This window comes from Mauremys mutica, chromosome 26 (assembly GCF_020497125.1).
Source record: "Mauremys mutica isolate MM-2020 ecotype Southern chromosome 26, ASM2049712v1, whole genome shotgun sequence".
In the NCBI taxonomy this organism is placed as follows: Eukaryota; Metazoa; Chordata; order Testudines; family Geoemydidae; genus Mauremys; species Mauremys mutica.
The window spans coordinates 2,597,312-2,613,741 of record NC_059097.1 but is presented as its reverse complement, the minus strand read 5'-3'; the positions used below and the strand labels follow the sequence as shown (position 1 = coordinate 2,613,741).

Below are 16,430 nucleotides of genomic sequence, written 5' to 3'. Positions count from 1 at the left end.
TTCTGGTCATTCCCTCTGAAGCACCTGGCATTGGCCACTGAGCTAGATGAACCATTGGTCTGATGCAGTGGGCAGCTCTTATGTTCGCAGTCTGTATGAGGAGTATGTACTCATTTGGACTCACTGGGGAGCCACAGAAAGAAACAAGATGTGCTGAGGCAAGAAGGCCCAGTCTCCGAGCCCCCGGGGTCACGCTTCCCAAAGGCTAAAACTAGGCCCAGCCCATGAAAGGGGCACTGCCAGGAGAGACTGGATAAAGGCTGGAGCATCAAACAGCTTTGTAAACCTGAGAGAGCTGCCTTGGGGACAGTGACAGGGAGAATCCCCAGAGTGACTCCTTTGATTCTGCTCTTCTCTGGCCTTTGGTTCTTAGAATCATAGAACTGGAAGGGACCTCGAGAGGTAGCTAGGCCAGTCCCCTGCACTCAAGGCAGGACTCAGTATTATCTAGACAATCCCTGAGAGGTGTTTGTCCAGCCTGCTCTTAAATATCCCCAGTGATGAAGATTCCACAACCTCCCTGGGCAATTTATTCCAGTGCTTAACCACCGTGACAGGGAGTTTTTTTTCCTAATCTCCATCCTAAACCGCCCTTGCTGCCATTTAAGTCCATTGCTTCTTGTCCTATCCTCAGAGGTTAAGAAGAACAATTTTTCTCTGGCATCTTTGTAACAACCTTTTATGTACTTGAAAACTGTGATCGTCCCCTCTGAGTCTTCCCCAGTTTTTTTCTATCTTCCCTCATAGGTCATGTTTTCTAGATCTTTAATCATGTTTGTTGCTCTTCTCTGGACTTTCTCTAATTTGTCCACATCTTTCTTGAAATGTGGCCCCCAGAACTGGACACACTACTCCAGTTGAGACCTAATCAGCGTGGAGTAGAGCAGAAGAATTTCTTCTCGTGTCTTGCTGTGACGTTATTGATATAAATTGGGACCATATAGAACATGGGTTGCAACCAAGGTCCTGTAGTGGCACCAAATCCTAAGTAAAGAGGGTCATATAAGGTGTCTAAGACCAGGTTCTGGGTTGCTGGTTATGATTATGCTGTCTGTATGTCTGTGTATCATTTTGTAGTTGAAGTTATAAGTATTCGCTCTATACTGTCTGTATTTTGTATTATGCTCTGCCTCTGGGAAGTGTCCCAGACAAGCTGATGTTAGCCCTGCATAGCTGGCTTGATGGCCCATTAAGGGCCATCAGCTACACAATTGACCCATGGAGAGAAGGCAGACACGCCTTGTGACTCAGCAAAGTATGCAGAAACTTGTCCATGTGACTGCAAACTCCATTTTTGCTGTAATTTTCCACAGTGAGGACAAAGGGATTCTTACACCTGGAAAAGTATATATAAGGCTGATGCATCATCTCCATTTTGTCTTCAATCCTGCTTCATACCTCTGGAGGGACTTTGCCACAAACTGAAGCTCTGCACAAAAGGACTGACCGACCCATCCCAGCGGGGGATGTTCTCCAGAGACTTAATCTGAACCTGCAGTTTACTCCAGCACTGCTGCAAGCCTGAACTAAGAACTTTGCCATTACTGTATGTAATTGATTCCATTTAACCAATTCTACCTCTCATCTCTACCTTTTTCCCTTTGTAAATAAACCTTTAGATTTTAGATTCTAAAGGATTGGCAACAGCGTGATTTGTGGGTAAGATCTGATGTGTATATTGACCTGGGTCTGGGGCTTGGTCTTTTGGGATCGAGAGAACCTTTTTCTTTTATTGGGGTGTTGGTTTTCATAACCATTCATCCCCAGGACGAGTGCACTGGTGGTGATACTGGGAGACTGGAGTGTCTAAGGAAATTGCTTGTGTGACTTGTGGTTAGCCAGTGGGGTGAGACCAAAGTCCTTTTTGTCTGGCTGGTTTGGTTTGCCTTAGAGGTGGAAAAACCCCAGCCTAGGGCTGTAACTGCCCTGTTTGAGCAATTGGTCCTGATTTGGCACTCTCAGTTGGGTCCCGCCAGAATCGCTCCGTCACACTTGCTTACAATACTCCTGCTAATACTTCCCAAAATGATACTTGCTTTTTTGCAACACTGTTGACTCCTATTTAGCTTGTGATCCACTAGGACCCCCAGATCCCTTTCCACAGCTCTCCTTCCTAGGCAGTTATTTCCCATTTTGTATGTGTGCAACTGATTGATCCTTCCTGAGAGGTGTACTATGCATTTGTCCTTATTGAATTTCATCCTATTTACTTCAGACCATTTCTCCAGTTTGTCCAGATCATTTTGAATTTCAGTTCTATCCTCCAAAGTCCTTGCAACCCCTCCCAGCTTGGTATCACCTGCAAACCTGATAAGTGTAACAGAGAGACTCTGCTCCTGGGAGGGTTTCACCCTGTGTCAGACGGCTACACCCTGGTGGGACGGGGCTAGGCCTATACTGGGAGAAGGTCACTCTCTGCTTCACAGTGTGGCAGAACCTAGAATGTCCATTAGCAAGGGAAAATCCTGGGGGGAATCGACATGAGGAAAGGACAGAAACCCTGTCTGAATTCTCTCACATTGCCCTTCTCGCCCTGGCAGGCTACAGATTAACGTCCATGTTTTGCTCCAGATCATCCCCTCCTCCCAGGGGGAAGAAAATGGCTGCAATGGAGCTGGCTCAGGTAAGGGATTCTCAGGGAGCTGGTGGTGGGTTCTGCTTAGAGGGAGAGAAGCAGTAAATGTATAGGAGGGTGGGAGCCAGTGATGAGCTGCCAAAATATTAACAATTGGTTCCCTCCTCCTCACCTCACGAGGGGGTCATGCCCCCCTAGGGGTCGTGCCCCATCCAACCCTCCATGCTCCTTGACACCCCCCGGGGACCCTTGACCCATCCCCCCCATCCCCTGACTGCCCCCTGCCGCCCCATCAAACCCCTCCTCTCATTCTTGATGCCCCCCTGGAACCTCTGCCCCATCCAAACACCCCTTCTCTCTGTCCCTGACTGCCCCCCAGCACTTCATCCAACCCCTGCTCCTTCCTGACTGCCCCCCAGGACCCTTGTCCCCATTGAACCCCCTTGTACCCTGCCCTCTGACCGCCCCGACCCCTATCCAGCCCCCCACAAGCCACCGAACACCCCCTCCCTGTTCCTTAGCCCCTTATCACACTGTCTGGGGCCAGGACTGGGTCCGCTCTGCCGGGACCGCGACTGGGCTGCAGGACCCGACTCCCCAATCTGGGCTGGAGCCGCTAGGCCGGGACCACGGCCAGCTCTGCCAGGACCATGACTGGTGTCACAGGACCCGACTTCCTGATCTGGGCTGGAGCCGCTCGGCCGGGACCGGTGCTGCAGGGCCCATGCTGGGCCGGATCTGAGCCGCTCAGCCGGGATCAGCCCGAGCCAGGGGTGCTTGGCTGGGGCCAGGGGGAGCCGCTCAGGTGGAGCCGGACTGGGCCGTGCGCACCGTCCCCCCCCCCCAGCCCAGCTTACCTGCCTGCTGCTTGTTTCAGGCTTCCTGCAAACATTTGATTTGTGGGAAGCAGGGGAGGGGGAGGAGAAGGAGGGTGGAGCGTTCACAGGAGAGGGGGAGGCGAGCTGGGGCCGGGGGCCGGGTGAACAGCTGCCCGAGCCTTTGTTAAATTTAAAAGCTTTTTTAGAACCGCTTATCCTGGAAAAACCGGTTCTAAAAAGTCTTCTAAATTTAACAACTGGTTCATGCCACCAGGCTGGAGCTCACCACTGGTGGGAGCTGCTAGAGGTGGTGGGAGGCAGGAAATATCTTGGGTGGAGAAAGGGAGGGGACAGGATGTGACAAACCTGCTGAGACTTGTGTAATGTAGGGTGTGATGCGTTGTCACCCCAGGGTGCAGTCTGGGAGGCTTCTGGGAACCGCTGTGCCCTCTAACCCTCAAGCTGGGCTGGCCCTTCTCACACTGGAGATTCAGCCAGCCTCTCCAGGGCCTGTTATCACCTAACACGACAGCAGGTGGCGCCAGGCATCCAACTAAGCTACTTGAGTGCTTTACCTGAGCCACTCAAGGAGAGAGAGAAGACAACAGCCAATTTCCCGGCGATAAGTGTTAGCAAACAGATCAAAGCAGATTACTTAGCAAATAACCAAAAACTCCAACCAAGCCTAACATACTATCTGGATAGAATTTGAATTAGCAATTTCTCACCCTGACTGATGCTACAAGCAGTCCTCCAAGTTTCCATACACAAGGTAGAAATCCCTTTACCCTGGGACCAGCACTTCCCCCAGTTCAGTCTTTGTTCCTCAGGTGCTTCCAGGAGTTCTCTTGTGCGGGGAATGAGGCCAAGAGATGATGTCACACCCCACCTTATGTAGCTTTTCCATATGGCGGGAACCCTTTTTTCTAAACTCAGTTCCCAGTCCAGTTTGTGGAAAAATACAGGTACCAAAATGAAGTTCATTGTCATGTGGTCTGGTCACATGTCTTTGTTGCTGAGCCATCAGGACTGTCTGGCTTCTTCATTGTTGTACCTGAAAGGCCCGTTGTGGGTGTTACCCAGAGTAAGCACATTTGAAAGACAGGTACAGAGTCAATATCCATAACTTCAGATACAAACATGATCCATGCACACAGGTAGGATAATCATATTCAGCAAATCATAACTTTTCTGAGGACACCGCACATGACTCATCTTGTACAAAATGCCTCATGTCCTAACGTATTATAATCCTGCCACTATGCTGAATATCTGCTGTAGTGTCAGATAGGTCCTAATTTCAAGGCACAGGAGTTGGGAATGGAACTTCCCGTCTTTGTGGAACAGGAAATAACCCTCCAGCCAGGGCTGGGAAAAATTCCCAGACTCCCAGTGCTGGAGCCTGAACCTACTGACACTTCATTAGTTACCCCCACCCCCAGTCTTTGTGGCAACTGCAAACGTTATTGGTGATCATTTTATATTCTCTTCCAGGTCATTGATAAGAATGTTAAATAGCAGAGGGCCAAGATCCAGTCCTTGTGGGAACCCCCTAGAAGGAAATCCACTCGACCATGGTTCCCTATTTACAATCCCAATTTTTAATCTATTTAATGTATGCCGTGTTTATTTTGTACCTTTCTAGTCAAAATATTGTGCTGAAGCAACTCATATGCCTACGTATATTACATCAGTACTATTAGCTGCAACCAAACTTTTGATCTCATCCAGTAAGGATATACAGTTAGTTTGATAGGATCTATTGTGTCTACACCTTTTTAATGGATACTAATTATATTACCCTCCTTTCTTTATTAATGAAATCCAGTATCGGCTGCTCCATTCTCTTGCCCAGTATCGATTTCAGACTGACACACTTGTAATTAGCTGCGTCATCTCTTTGATAGTTTTTAAATATTGGCACAGCATTAGCTTTATTACAGTCTTCTGGAATTTCCCAAGTGTTCCAAGTCCTAATTAAAATCAACATTAACAGTCCACCACACTCCTCCAGCAGGTCTTTCAGAACTGTAGTTCTCTGGACCCACTGATTTAAACACATCTAACTTTAATAGCTGCTGTTTAACATCCTCATGAGTTACTTCTGGAATGGAAAGACTGTCAGCGTCAACATCTTATGATATGAGTTACATCATCTGTTTTTCTCCAAATCCAGGAGAGAAATATTTATTGAACACTTTTACCTCTTCTGCATGTTTGTTGATTATTCTGCCATTTCCATCTAGTAATGTAGCACTACCATTGTTAGGATTAATTTTGTACTTTTAAAAACTTCCTTCTTATTTTCATTGGTTGATCATTGATTTCTGTTAGCTTCCCTTGCCAACTTTCTACAATTCTGACCTTCTAACTTAGATTCTTTACTATTGACTTCCCCTTTCTTCCATATATTTTATTTGGAGAGTGTTGGGATTCCTACCAGGGAGCCACCAGCAGGGTCCAGAGACAGCCCCATCTCCTATATTAAGCTCTGGCTAGTAGGTATATGATAAATGTGATGACCCTGCCTCCGTCTGTCAGCTGGGAGACACAAAGGTTCTCTCTTTCTACCCTCTGATGCCACCTGGCTGTTCTAGGCAAGGTGAGGTGGGACTCTGTTAATATGTGCCTCCCGGAGCTTCCATTTACCTGGTGCTACTGTTCTGTGAGTAGTGGGGTTGTGAGTGGGGCAGCAGGTACTGAGTGTTGGACTCTTGCTCTTTCAGGGGCCGGTGACCTTCGAGGAGGTGGCTGTGTATTTCACCAGGGAGGAATGGGCTCTGCTGGACCCTGTTCAGAGAGCCCTCTACAGGGATGTCATGCAGGAGAACTATGAGACGGTGACCTCGCTGGGTAAGGAGTCCTGTCCCCTGGGTTATTAGAAGCTGTGGGGTCTCTAAAGAACCTGAGCAGTAATAACTTTATACCTTTATTTGTCATACAAGTTTTGACAAGTTTCTTTGTCCCCCCTTTTTTTCCTTATCTCCCATACACTAGCAGGCAGCAGGGAGGGAGGAGGTTGTGAGAGACGAGGAGGGAACAGAAGAAGCTCCCAAGGCGCCGGGAGGTGGTGCCAGCTGCGAGTAATGGGAAGAAGGAGAGGGGAGTGTGGAGGAAGGGCACCCAGGAAGTGGGCTGGGTGGATCAGTGGGAGGGAGGAGAGGTTTGGGGATCTAGAGCTGTGGGGGATCCCAGACCTTTAACCCTGATTCCGTACCCAAACCTCAGGTAAATCCCAGACTTCAGCATAACCACTCTCACAAAGCCTCAGCTTAATATAAGGCCCTGAACTGTAGCAAGCTTAGGCCACGTTTACTAAATCGTATCACTAAATCGACCACGGCTAGATCGATCTCAGAGCGTCAATCCTGGCTGTAGTGTCGACCTGCCCTTAATAACCCATTTATCTATGTTCACCTCCTTGCCCCTCCACGCATGGTCCAAGCTAATAAGCAATACTCTGATTATGACATCTTACGTCTAGCGAGTATGAAATTGCCCACAAGACGTGAGACTGGGTCATAGATCGTAAAATCAGGTCGGGGTCAAGAAGAGTGAGAGTTTGGAGAGAGTCTTGTCCCCCCTCTTCCCATCTGCAGCAGCCACAAGCTGTCTTCCCTCCAGGCTCCTTGGATCTCTGAGCCTGTCCCTCCTGAGGTTGCATGGCCCAGTTCTTGTTTCTTACATTCTCCTTTTCCGGAAGAATTAGAGGCTGTTGCTCCTGAATGTTAGTGTGTAATTCCCCAGCCTTCTCCTCACACTGGGGGAGTTTAATTCTCCCTCCCATTACCCCTGAGTCAATAGATTTCCTAATTCCCCAAAATGTGCTTTTGCGATGTCACAGTTCTGGGGTAGCGAAGCCTTTGACCTGCCTCCATGGTCTGCTCAAGGAATGGCCCCTCAGGTATCAGGCCTGTAGCCAGCCCCTCTCTATGGGCAGGGACCCACATGCCTCTCCTTTTTGACCATTGTGTGAAGATTGCAGCTTGTCCTCCACTATGTTTGCTGGACTAACGTCCAGTTCCTGTGCTTTGCTTTCTCTCCAGGGGCTGTGAGCAGTGTGTGTGTGAAAGAGATAGTGGGGTCTATCCATTCCCCCATTCTATGTCTGTCTTGTGTATTTAGATTGTAAATTCTTCAGGGCATGGGCCAGCTACTATTCTGTGTTTGTACTTTGCCTAGCACAATGGGTTCCCACTGTTAGTTGCTCCTTAGCACTAAGGTAATGAATATGATTTATAATCATAATAACTCTCCTGCCACTTTGAGCCAAGGAAGCTGGCCTTGGGATGTTACTGCTTAAAAATGAGCTGGGGGTTAAAACCATGGACTATTCTTTGTGACAAGTATCCCACAAATTCCACTGACCTCCCTTGTTTTCTTTGCCTGCAATAGGGTTTCCAGTTTCCAAACCTGATGTGATCTCGCAGCTGGAACGAGGGGAAGAGCCGTGGGTCCCAGACCTCCAGGGCTCTGAGAAAGAAGTGCTCCCGAGAACTGCCTTCGCAGGTGAGGACTTGGTTAAACCAACTCAACAACTGTGTGGGAATGCAGGAAACATTCGGGATGCCCTACAAAGACCCTGTGAGCTCTCCAAGTTCAGGATTGTTCCCTGCAGATGTGGAATCATTATGACAGATGTCACTCATGGCTTCCCTCCTATTCTGACTGACAACTGGCAGCAGGTCCCTCCCCGATCTCTCTTTCTCCTGAGTGTTCTCATGAGATGCAGACCAAAACTGATCCCTTCCTCTCTCCTCTGGGGAAGGGTTTGGGGAAAATCAGCTCCTGATAGGTTTGATCTCTCCCCCACATATTTTGGATTGTTCATCCCTTTTTCCATTCCTCTCTCTAAGATTTTCTTTCTTTCCGGTGCAGGTAGTGATCTGTGTCCGGATTCTCTCTGTCTCCCATCAGGTGATGGGATGGTGAATCAGAATGAGGAGGAGAAACCCCATCAGGAAGATGCTGAGCAAGGAGAACAACATGGAACTTTATCAGGAAGATCCAAAGGGAATGTTTCCGGGAGTTATGCACTCCCAGAAAAAACAAAAGCCTGTGAGACTCAGGGGAGGCCAGAGGGAAACTTGAGTACCCTCTCAGACATTATAGCAAGCGACAGAATCAACTTGGAAGAGACACGCTACACATGCCATGAGTGTGGGAAAAGCTTCAATCGGAGCTCTGCCCTTATCAGACATCAGACAATCCACACAGGTGAGAAATCTTATGAATGCTCTGAATGTGGGAAATGCTTCAGGCAGAGCTCACACCTTATCAGACATCAGAGAACCCACACGGGGGAGATGCCCTACACGTGCTCTGAGTGCGGGAAAAGCTTTAGTCAGAGCTCAGACCTTATCACACATTGGAGAATCCACGCAGGAGAGAAGCCCTACACATGCTCTGAGTGCGGGAAAAGCTTCAATGAGCGCTCTGCCCTTTTCACACATCAGAGAATCCACACAGGAGAGACGCCCTACACGTGCTCTGAGTGCGGGAAAAGCTTCAATCAGCGTTCAAACCTTATCACACATCAGAGAATCCACACAGGGGAGACGCCCTACATGTGCACTGAGTGTGGGAAAAGCTTTAGTCAGAGCTCAGACCTTATCACACATCAGAGAATCCACACGGGAGAGACGCCCTACACATGCCCTGAGTGTGGGAAAAACTTTAGTCAGAGCTCAAACCTTATCAGACATCGTAGAATCCACACAGGAGAGACGCCCTACACGTGCTCTGAGTGCGGGAAAAGCTTCAATCAGCGCTCTGCCCTTATCAGACATCATAGAATCCACACAGGAGAGACGCCCTACACGTGCACTGAGTGTGGGAAAAGCTTCAATGGGACCTCACACCTTATCAGACATAGGAAAATCCACATGGGTGAGAAACCTTATGAATGTGCTGAGTGTGGGAAAAGCTTTAGTCGGAGCTCTGCCCTTATCACACATCAGAGAATCCACACAGGAGAGAAGCCCTACACGTGCACTGAGTGTGGGAAAAGCTTCAATCGGAACTCTCACCTTATCACACATCGTAGAATCCACACAGGAGAGAAGCCCTACATATGCTCTGAGTGTGGGAAAAGCTTCAATCAGCGCTCTGCCCTTATCACACATCGGAGAATCCACGCAGGAGAGAAGCCCTACATATGCTCTGAGTGTGGGAAAAGCTTTAGTCAGAGCTCAGACCTTATCACACATCGTAGAATCCACACAGGAGAGAAGCCCTACACATGCTCTGAGTGTGGGAAAAGCTTCAATCAGCGCTCTGCCCTTATCACACATCAGAGAATCCACGCAGGAGAGAAGCCCTACACATGCGCTGAGTGTGGGAAAAGCTTTCGTCAGCGCTCTGCCCTTATCACACATCAGAGAATCCACACAGGAGAGAAGCCCTACATATGCGCTGAGTGCGGGAAAAGCTTTAGTCAGAGCTCTACCCTGAACACACATCGTAGAATCCACACAGAGGAGAAGCCCTACACATGCTCTGAGTGCGGGAAAAGCTTCAGGTGGAGCTCTCACCTTATCACACATCAGAGAATCCACACAGGAGAGAAGCCCTACACGCGCACTGAGGGCTTGGCTACACTTACAAATTTGCAGCGCTGCAGCAGGGTGTGAAAACACACCCTCTCCAGCGCTGCAAATTGTGGCGCTGCAAAGCGCCAGTGTGATCAAAGCCCCAGCGCTGGGACCGCGGCTCCCAGCGCTGTACGTTATTCCCCACAGGGAGGTAGAGTACGGACAGCGCTGGGAGAGCTTTCTCCCAGCGCTGGCGCTTTGACTACACTTAGCGCTTCAAAGCGTTGCCGCGGCAGCGCTTTGAAGTGTAAGTGTAGCCAAAGCCTGAGTGCGGGAAAAGCTTCAATCAGAGCTCAAACCTTATCAAACGTAGGAAAATCCACATGGGTGAGAAATCTTATGGATGCTCTGTGTGGGAAATGTTTCTTTAATCATTCAGGCCTCATCTTACATCAGAGAATCCACACAGGAGAGAAGTCCTACACATGCTCTGAGTGCGGGAAAAGCTTCAAGCACAGCTTAAACGTTGTCTCACATAGGAGAATCACACTGAGTGCGGGAAAAGCTACAATCAGCGCTCAAGCCTCATTAGACATCAGAAAAGCCACATGAGAGAGAACTGTAATAAATCCCTTCACTAGGGTTGGCCAAAATTTTTTTTTAAAAAAATCACATTTGCTCATTCCCACATAGTGATTTTTGTACCATCTCTCAGCTCCACCAGATCAGTTGCCTGCTTCTGCCTTTTGCACCTCATCCTTCTTCGGGGTCAGTCCTGTGATCTTTTCTATCAACTCCTTTCCTTTTGAGTCACAGGAGTGTGTTCCCTCCGGCCAGGAATGTTCATCACCTCCAGGTGGGGGGAGAGAGGTTTGATCCCAACAAGGTACACTGAGGCAAAAACTACCTGTGCCTGACATCCACTAGGACTGTACATGTCGTTGGCTGCTCAAGTTAGTGATCTTAATGTAAAAAATTGTAGTGCAGATGCAGCCCAGGTGCAGTGGTTGGCATTAGCTTTCCCCTTGACCTGACCTAAACTCCATCACTTTTCCTTTTCTAAACAAACCCTGAGCATCACGGTTATACTGTTCCCCCATTTCACAGCAATTGTTAGTCATCGAGTTCTCCCTTGGGGAACAGATTGTTTCATTCCCAGTTGTTCTGATGTTGCTGCAGGTTGTGCTGGAGAGCAGATATTTTTATCATCATTTTTCACACTTAAAATATATTGAACTATAACAAAGAGCAGGAACAGGGCAGAGATAGGGAAAAAAGGTCATTTCACCCGTTGCAACAACAGACGTAGTTAGGGTAAGTCAGAGGGATTCCCTTATTCCCTATTACCATCCTCCTTCAATCCATGCTAGAACCTAAGAATCCTTTTCCTTTCCCCCGTTGTGGGATGGGAGACTTCCAAAAGTGCTCCCTGTGCTATAGCACATGGCTAAGCTCAGAGAATAAACCCCAAATAGCCCCTGAGCTTTGCTTTTTGAATTCTGTGTTTCCGATTACTTCAAACCTGGGCATTGTGATTATTTACCAGTTTCTCTATCACTGTTTCTACCACTGTTTCTGTAACATTTTTTGTTTTTTATGGGACAGGGCTGTTGTTCCTTTGCCTAACCCCAAGCTGGAAGGCCAGGGTGTCTGTTTTCTCTGGCCCCTCCCCACAGACAAATCTGACATGGTTGCACCTGCCAGGAGCAAACAAAAAGCCCCACCGGTCACACACACAAAGCAGATAGACACACACAAGATACAGAAGAAACTGAATTATTTGAGCTATCAACATTTCCACTTTCCCACAGCATGTTAGTTCTGAAGGTTGTTTTAATTTATTTTCTTGGAACCAGAAATGGGGAAAGAGACACTGGAGTCAGTGGAATTACAGCAGGAAGGGATAAGTCTCATGATTCGTCACTAACCAAAGGCTTTGTAAACAGAGCGATAATGTTACTGAATGGTCTGGCTAACCCCCTGCAGTTAGAAACAATCAGCTCTACGGGTGGTAAATTGACAGAGGCTCTGCTGCTGATCATGAAATAAAAGCACATTACATTTAAACAGCTGCTACTTCAGTGCCTCTGGAAGTACAGAAAACAATGATCTGTGTTAAAGGAAAGTTGCCATTTCTCAGAGCCCCAATTTCTATTGTGTGTGTACAGGAAGGTTTGAATGTATAGCAGGTAGTTTGGTAAAGCTTAGCTATTTTATGTGTGTAACAGGCTCCTGCCCACCTCCAGCAGAGGTCTCAATCACATACGATGGCAACTTACCGAATGTCACACAAATTAGTCCATCCCTCCCCATATTCAGTCTCTGACGGGAATGTTCGAATGAGGCAGAGAACTGGGAAAGTATCGCAGTAGGAATACATTAACAAGTGGGATTAATCAGAGCTGGGCTGCAGACAGAGCCTGTTCTACAGCTGGTGAAGTGACAGGGACACACTCCCGCTCGTGCTGGCTCTGAAATAACAGCAGAAGCAGATCGAAGAGAATGAGCTCATGGGCAGCTGCCCTATCAGTGCATCACTCACCTGGCAGGTGTTACACAAAACACAGCACTTCCCCCCACTGCTACCACTTCATTATACTGTCCATTGGGCTGTTTGTCCTGAAGGACTTTGATCTCTCCGGGTGGTCCATGGTGATTCATAACAGAGCCATTGGGGAGCAGGAGTCATCCCAATGGAAATCTCTCCACTTCTTTCTCAGTGTTACCTTCTTAGCCCTGGCTTTGGAGATGACATTAGCCTTACTCCTGTCTTGATTTTAGGTAGGATTGTGATCACCTTCTGGGGCTTGGCAGCTTAGACCTTTTGAGGGCTTTTCTCTGCCTTTTTGGTCCCCGCTGCAGTCAGTACATTCTAGACATGGGCATGGTGACCTCCCTGGGGATCTTGACAGCTTTAGCCAGCTTCTTGGTGGCTATTTTCCTGCTCACAGCCACTGTCTTCTTCTCATGCCTTGTCCTGGGGGCCCAGCTGCTGGTTGAATGGGAAGGAGCCAAAGTGCTGGTGACTTTAGCCTGCAGCAAGTGGCCTTTGCTCATCAGACTCCTGAACCCCAACTGGATGTGGTTCTTGTTCTTCTGCACAGCACAGCCCTGGAGAGGAGGGATCTGCAAATGTACATTCCTATGATCCCTTTGTTTAATTGATGAAAACATAAGCTAGACACTTAGAGGATTGGAACTGATTTCAGCTGATGGACAGGTTTGCTAGGTTTTTAGGCATTTGGACAGTGAAATGTTGAGTGTTTACATTCATTTCAAGCATCCCCGTATAGTGGAGCTCCTGAACATAATGGAGAATGGAAATGAAAATGTTTTCCTTTTTTATAAAAAAATAAAAGAATGAGACGCTTATTAGAGGGCACTTGGATTTGAAGCAAGGACCACTTGATCTGCAGTCAAACACTCTACCACTGAGCTATACCCCCATGAGAGCAGATACTTTCCCCATTGTAGCTGAAGCACATCAGTGATTCCAATAGCAGGGGCAGGTTCTCCCTGGGGCACAGAGATTTTTTGGGGAGTTGGTGGCTCCTTTCTTTCCTCACCCTGGAGTAAACGCAGCTTTTTATTCCATGGTACATGTTTTATGGACTAACAACAGCAGCTTGAAGAAAGAGGAGAGTGAATATCTCACCCTCAGGGCTGAAGGTGGCCACGTCCCCTCTGTCTGGCCGTTGCCATTGCAGGAGAGAAGGTTTCAATGGAGTTGAATGCCCTGGCTCAGACTAGAGACACAGAAAGGTTTTGCTGTTCATGGAACGGCAAAGGAAATTGTGTCTGTATGTGAAACTGAGGAGGGACATGAAATGCCCACAGGGTGGCGCAATGCCCTAAGCTAAGGCAGGAGGGTGAAGGAATGGGGCTGAGGAATGACTGAAGTGGACTCACCTGGGATTGAAATGACATTTGTTTGTGTCGGGCAGTAAGAAATATGACATTAATTCAGATGCAGGGTTGAGGCTTCTTTAGCTCCTTGTAGAACGTGAACTTGATTTCCCAGAAGGGAGAAAGGGAAAGTCTGGGGTGGCCGTTAGTCCCTGGCTGGAGCAGTGTATGAAAAAGGCTCCAGAGACGCAGCTGGCAATTACAGGCCACTGAGGCTAACGTCAGTACCAGGCACATTGGGTGGAATTGTAGAGCCCAATGATTAGACACATCGGTGAACAGAATTTGCTGGGTGTAGCGGGTGGTCCCCTGCTCCTGCCCTGCGGGGCTTGAAGCAGCCCAGGAGAGGGCTGGGGCTGGAGCAAGGAACCTGGGCTGACTGGGGGAAGCAGGCTCAGCTGTGGCCATGCCCCAGTCAGGCCCAGCTGGCCCCTATAGGAGGCTGTGAGCCAGGAGCCCAGTCAGTCTCCCTCTGCTTGTAGCGAGAGAAGGGCCTGGCTGCAGGGACCCAAGCAAGACACCTAGAGTGGGAGCAGGGCTGGGGAAGGGCCAGAGGAGCTGGGAGCTCTGGCCTGGAAAGCCCCAGGCTGCAGGCCTGACTATAGGCTGAATAGGTGCAGGGCTGCAAGGGGGCAGCCCAGGGGGAAGCAGAGGCGGCAGGTCCAGACCCCTTTGCCTGTGGTGAGTGGCTCACACTGCAGTCTGCCCCAGTGAACGGGGGCTGGATGGAGACTGGGCAGTAGCCAAGACTGAGGTGAAGTGGGGATAGTGGGTGGGGGTTCCCCTGGGAGGGGGAGACCCAGAACTTTGGGGGTACTGCCAGGGGGTACTTCCAGGGTAAAAGGGGCACCGGGGTGTCCTGGGAGGGACAGGGGGCCAGCTGCGGTAAGGTAGATCACCGGCCTGCAGAGGGTGCTCTGATGGCTGGAGAGCTAATTCCCAAGACAACCAGGAGGAGGCGCTGCCGGGTGAGTCTGCCCCTGCTTACATTGGGGAAGAACATGGTTTTTGTAAAGGAAAATTATGCCTCACAAATCTACTATACTTCTTTGAGGGAGTCAACAAGCATGTGGATAAAGGTGATCCCGTGAATATAGTATACTTAGATTTTCAGAAAACCTTTGACAAGGTCTCTCTCCGAAGGCTCTGAAGCAAAATGGGATAAGATGGAAGGTCCTCTCTGGGATAGGTAACTGGTTCAAAGGCAAGAAAGAAAGGGTCTGATTTTCAGAACGGAGAGAGGTAAATAGTGGGGTCCCCCTGGGGTCTGTACTGGGACCAGCACTGTTCAACATACTCCTGAGTGATCTGGAAACAGGGGTAAACAGTGAGGTGGCAACATTTCCAGATGATACAAACCATCTCAAATTAGTTACGTCCAAAAGAGAGTGCGAAGTGTGACAAAGGGATCTCACCAAACTGTCTATAAATCTATGGTATGCCCACCATTGGTTTGATCCAGTATGGCTGTTCTTGTGACCAATAGAGGGCAGTCCCCACCAGCAATATTTATATTTGGTGCGCTGAAAGGGCCAACTTTCCAAAGCTGACCCAAAGGTTTAGTAAAAGTGTTTTGGAGAAAAACATTAAACAGAACAATGTAAATGAAAACTGGGAGCTATTGTTTAAGAGCTTGTTAGATGGGGCATAAGCCACATTGCCTAATTAGCTGAGCTTGCAATGGCCTTCCACTCAACTGCCTGACATTTCTCCATTTGCAAATGTGGTACCCACTTTAAAACCTAGATCCAATCAATTACAACATGTCAGGGAAGATTCTAGGCATCAATGATCTGATCATTGGGTTGATGGCGATAAACAAGAGATTCCCATAAGGCTCCCTCCCTCCCTCTTCCCAAGAGCCACCCTCATCCTCTCTCCCCTTTCTGCTCCCGCATCCTCTGCAAACTTTCGAAGACAGATGCCTCGTGATGGCCTTTGCTCGTGGGGATGTTGCCTCTTGGTCAGGGTTTCGGCCCTTTTGGGGGGAAGGATGCAGCAGATGACGTGGGGAGCCCAGGGCCTCCCATGGGCTCTGACCCAGGCCACTCTGAGGGCAACACTTCTTACCACCTCGCTATTGTCCTAAGTTCACTGTTTATCACAGGAAGCTCTGACGGGTGTCAGCTCACTGCTTGGTGCCTCTTCTCCGCCGGGCATGGCATGGCAGCTCTCTCCTTGGGGTGGCAGCTGCCTCTGTTATGTTGACAGATCCAGGTTGGTGACGCGGTGGTGGGCGGGATCGAACCGGGGACCTCTGGAGCTTAGTGTGTGGGCCTCTACAGCATGAACTAAAAGCCACCTGGCTGTTAGCGAAGGCTGCATAGAAGTCATGTTTTATTGCTCCCTCTAAGTGATCTCGGTGCCACTAGTTGGGACGCCCCACTACACCCTGGAGGTGTGGGGGTTACATACTTCCCCTAGCTGAGGAAGCGCATCCTGAGCTTCGGAGAGTTCCCAGCTGTAATCCCGGACGAGCCCTGTAACGATGCGACCACTGGCAGGACACTGCTGAGAGTATCAATTCAGGACAAATTGCTTGGAGCAGGGCAGTCACAGCCCGAGGCTAGGTGCCCTTTACTATTAAAGCATGTCACA

General features: G+C 48.9%; 1 non-coding gene across 1 annotated transcript; it reads right to left on the bottom strand.

Moving 5' to 3' along the window:
• Window positions 1-13,300: 13,300 nt before the first annotated feature.
• TRNAC-GCA lies at window positions 13,301-13,372 on the bottom strand. The gene has a single exon. It is a non-coding gene; the product is annotated as a tRNA-Cys (tRNA).
• Window positions 13,373-16,430: the final 3,058 nt, after the last annotated feature.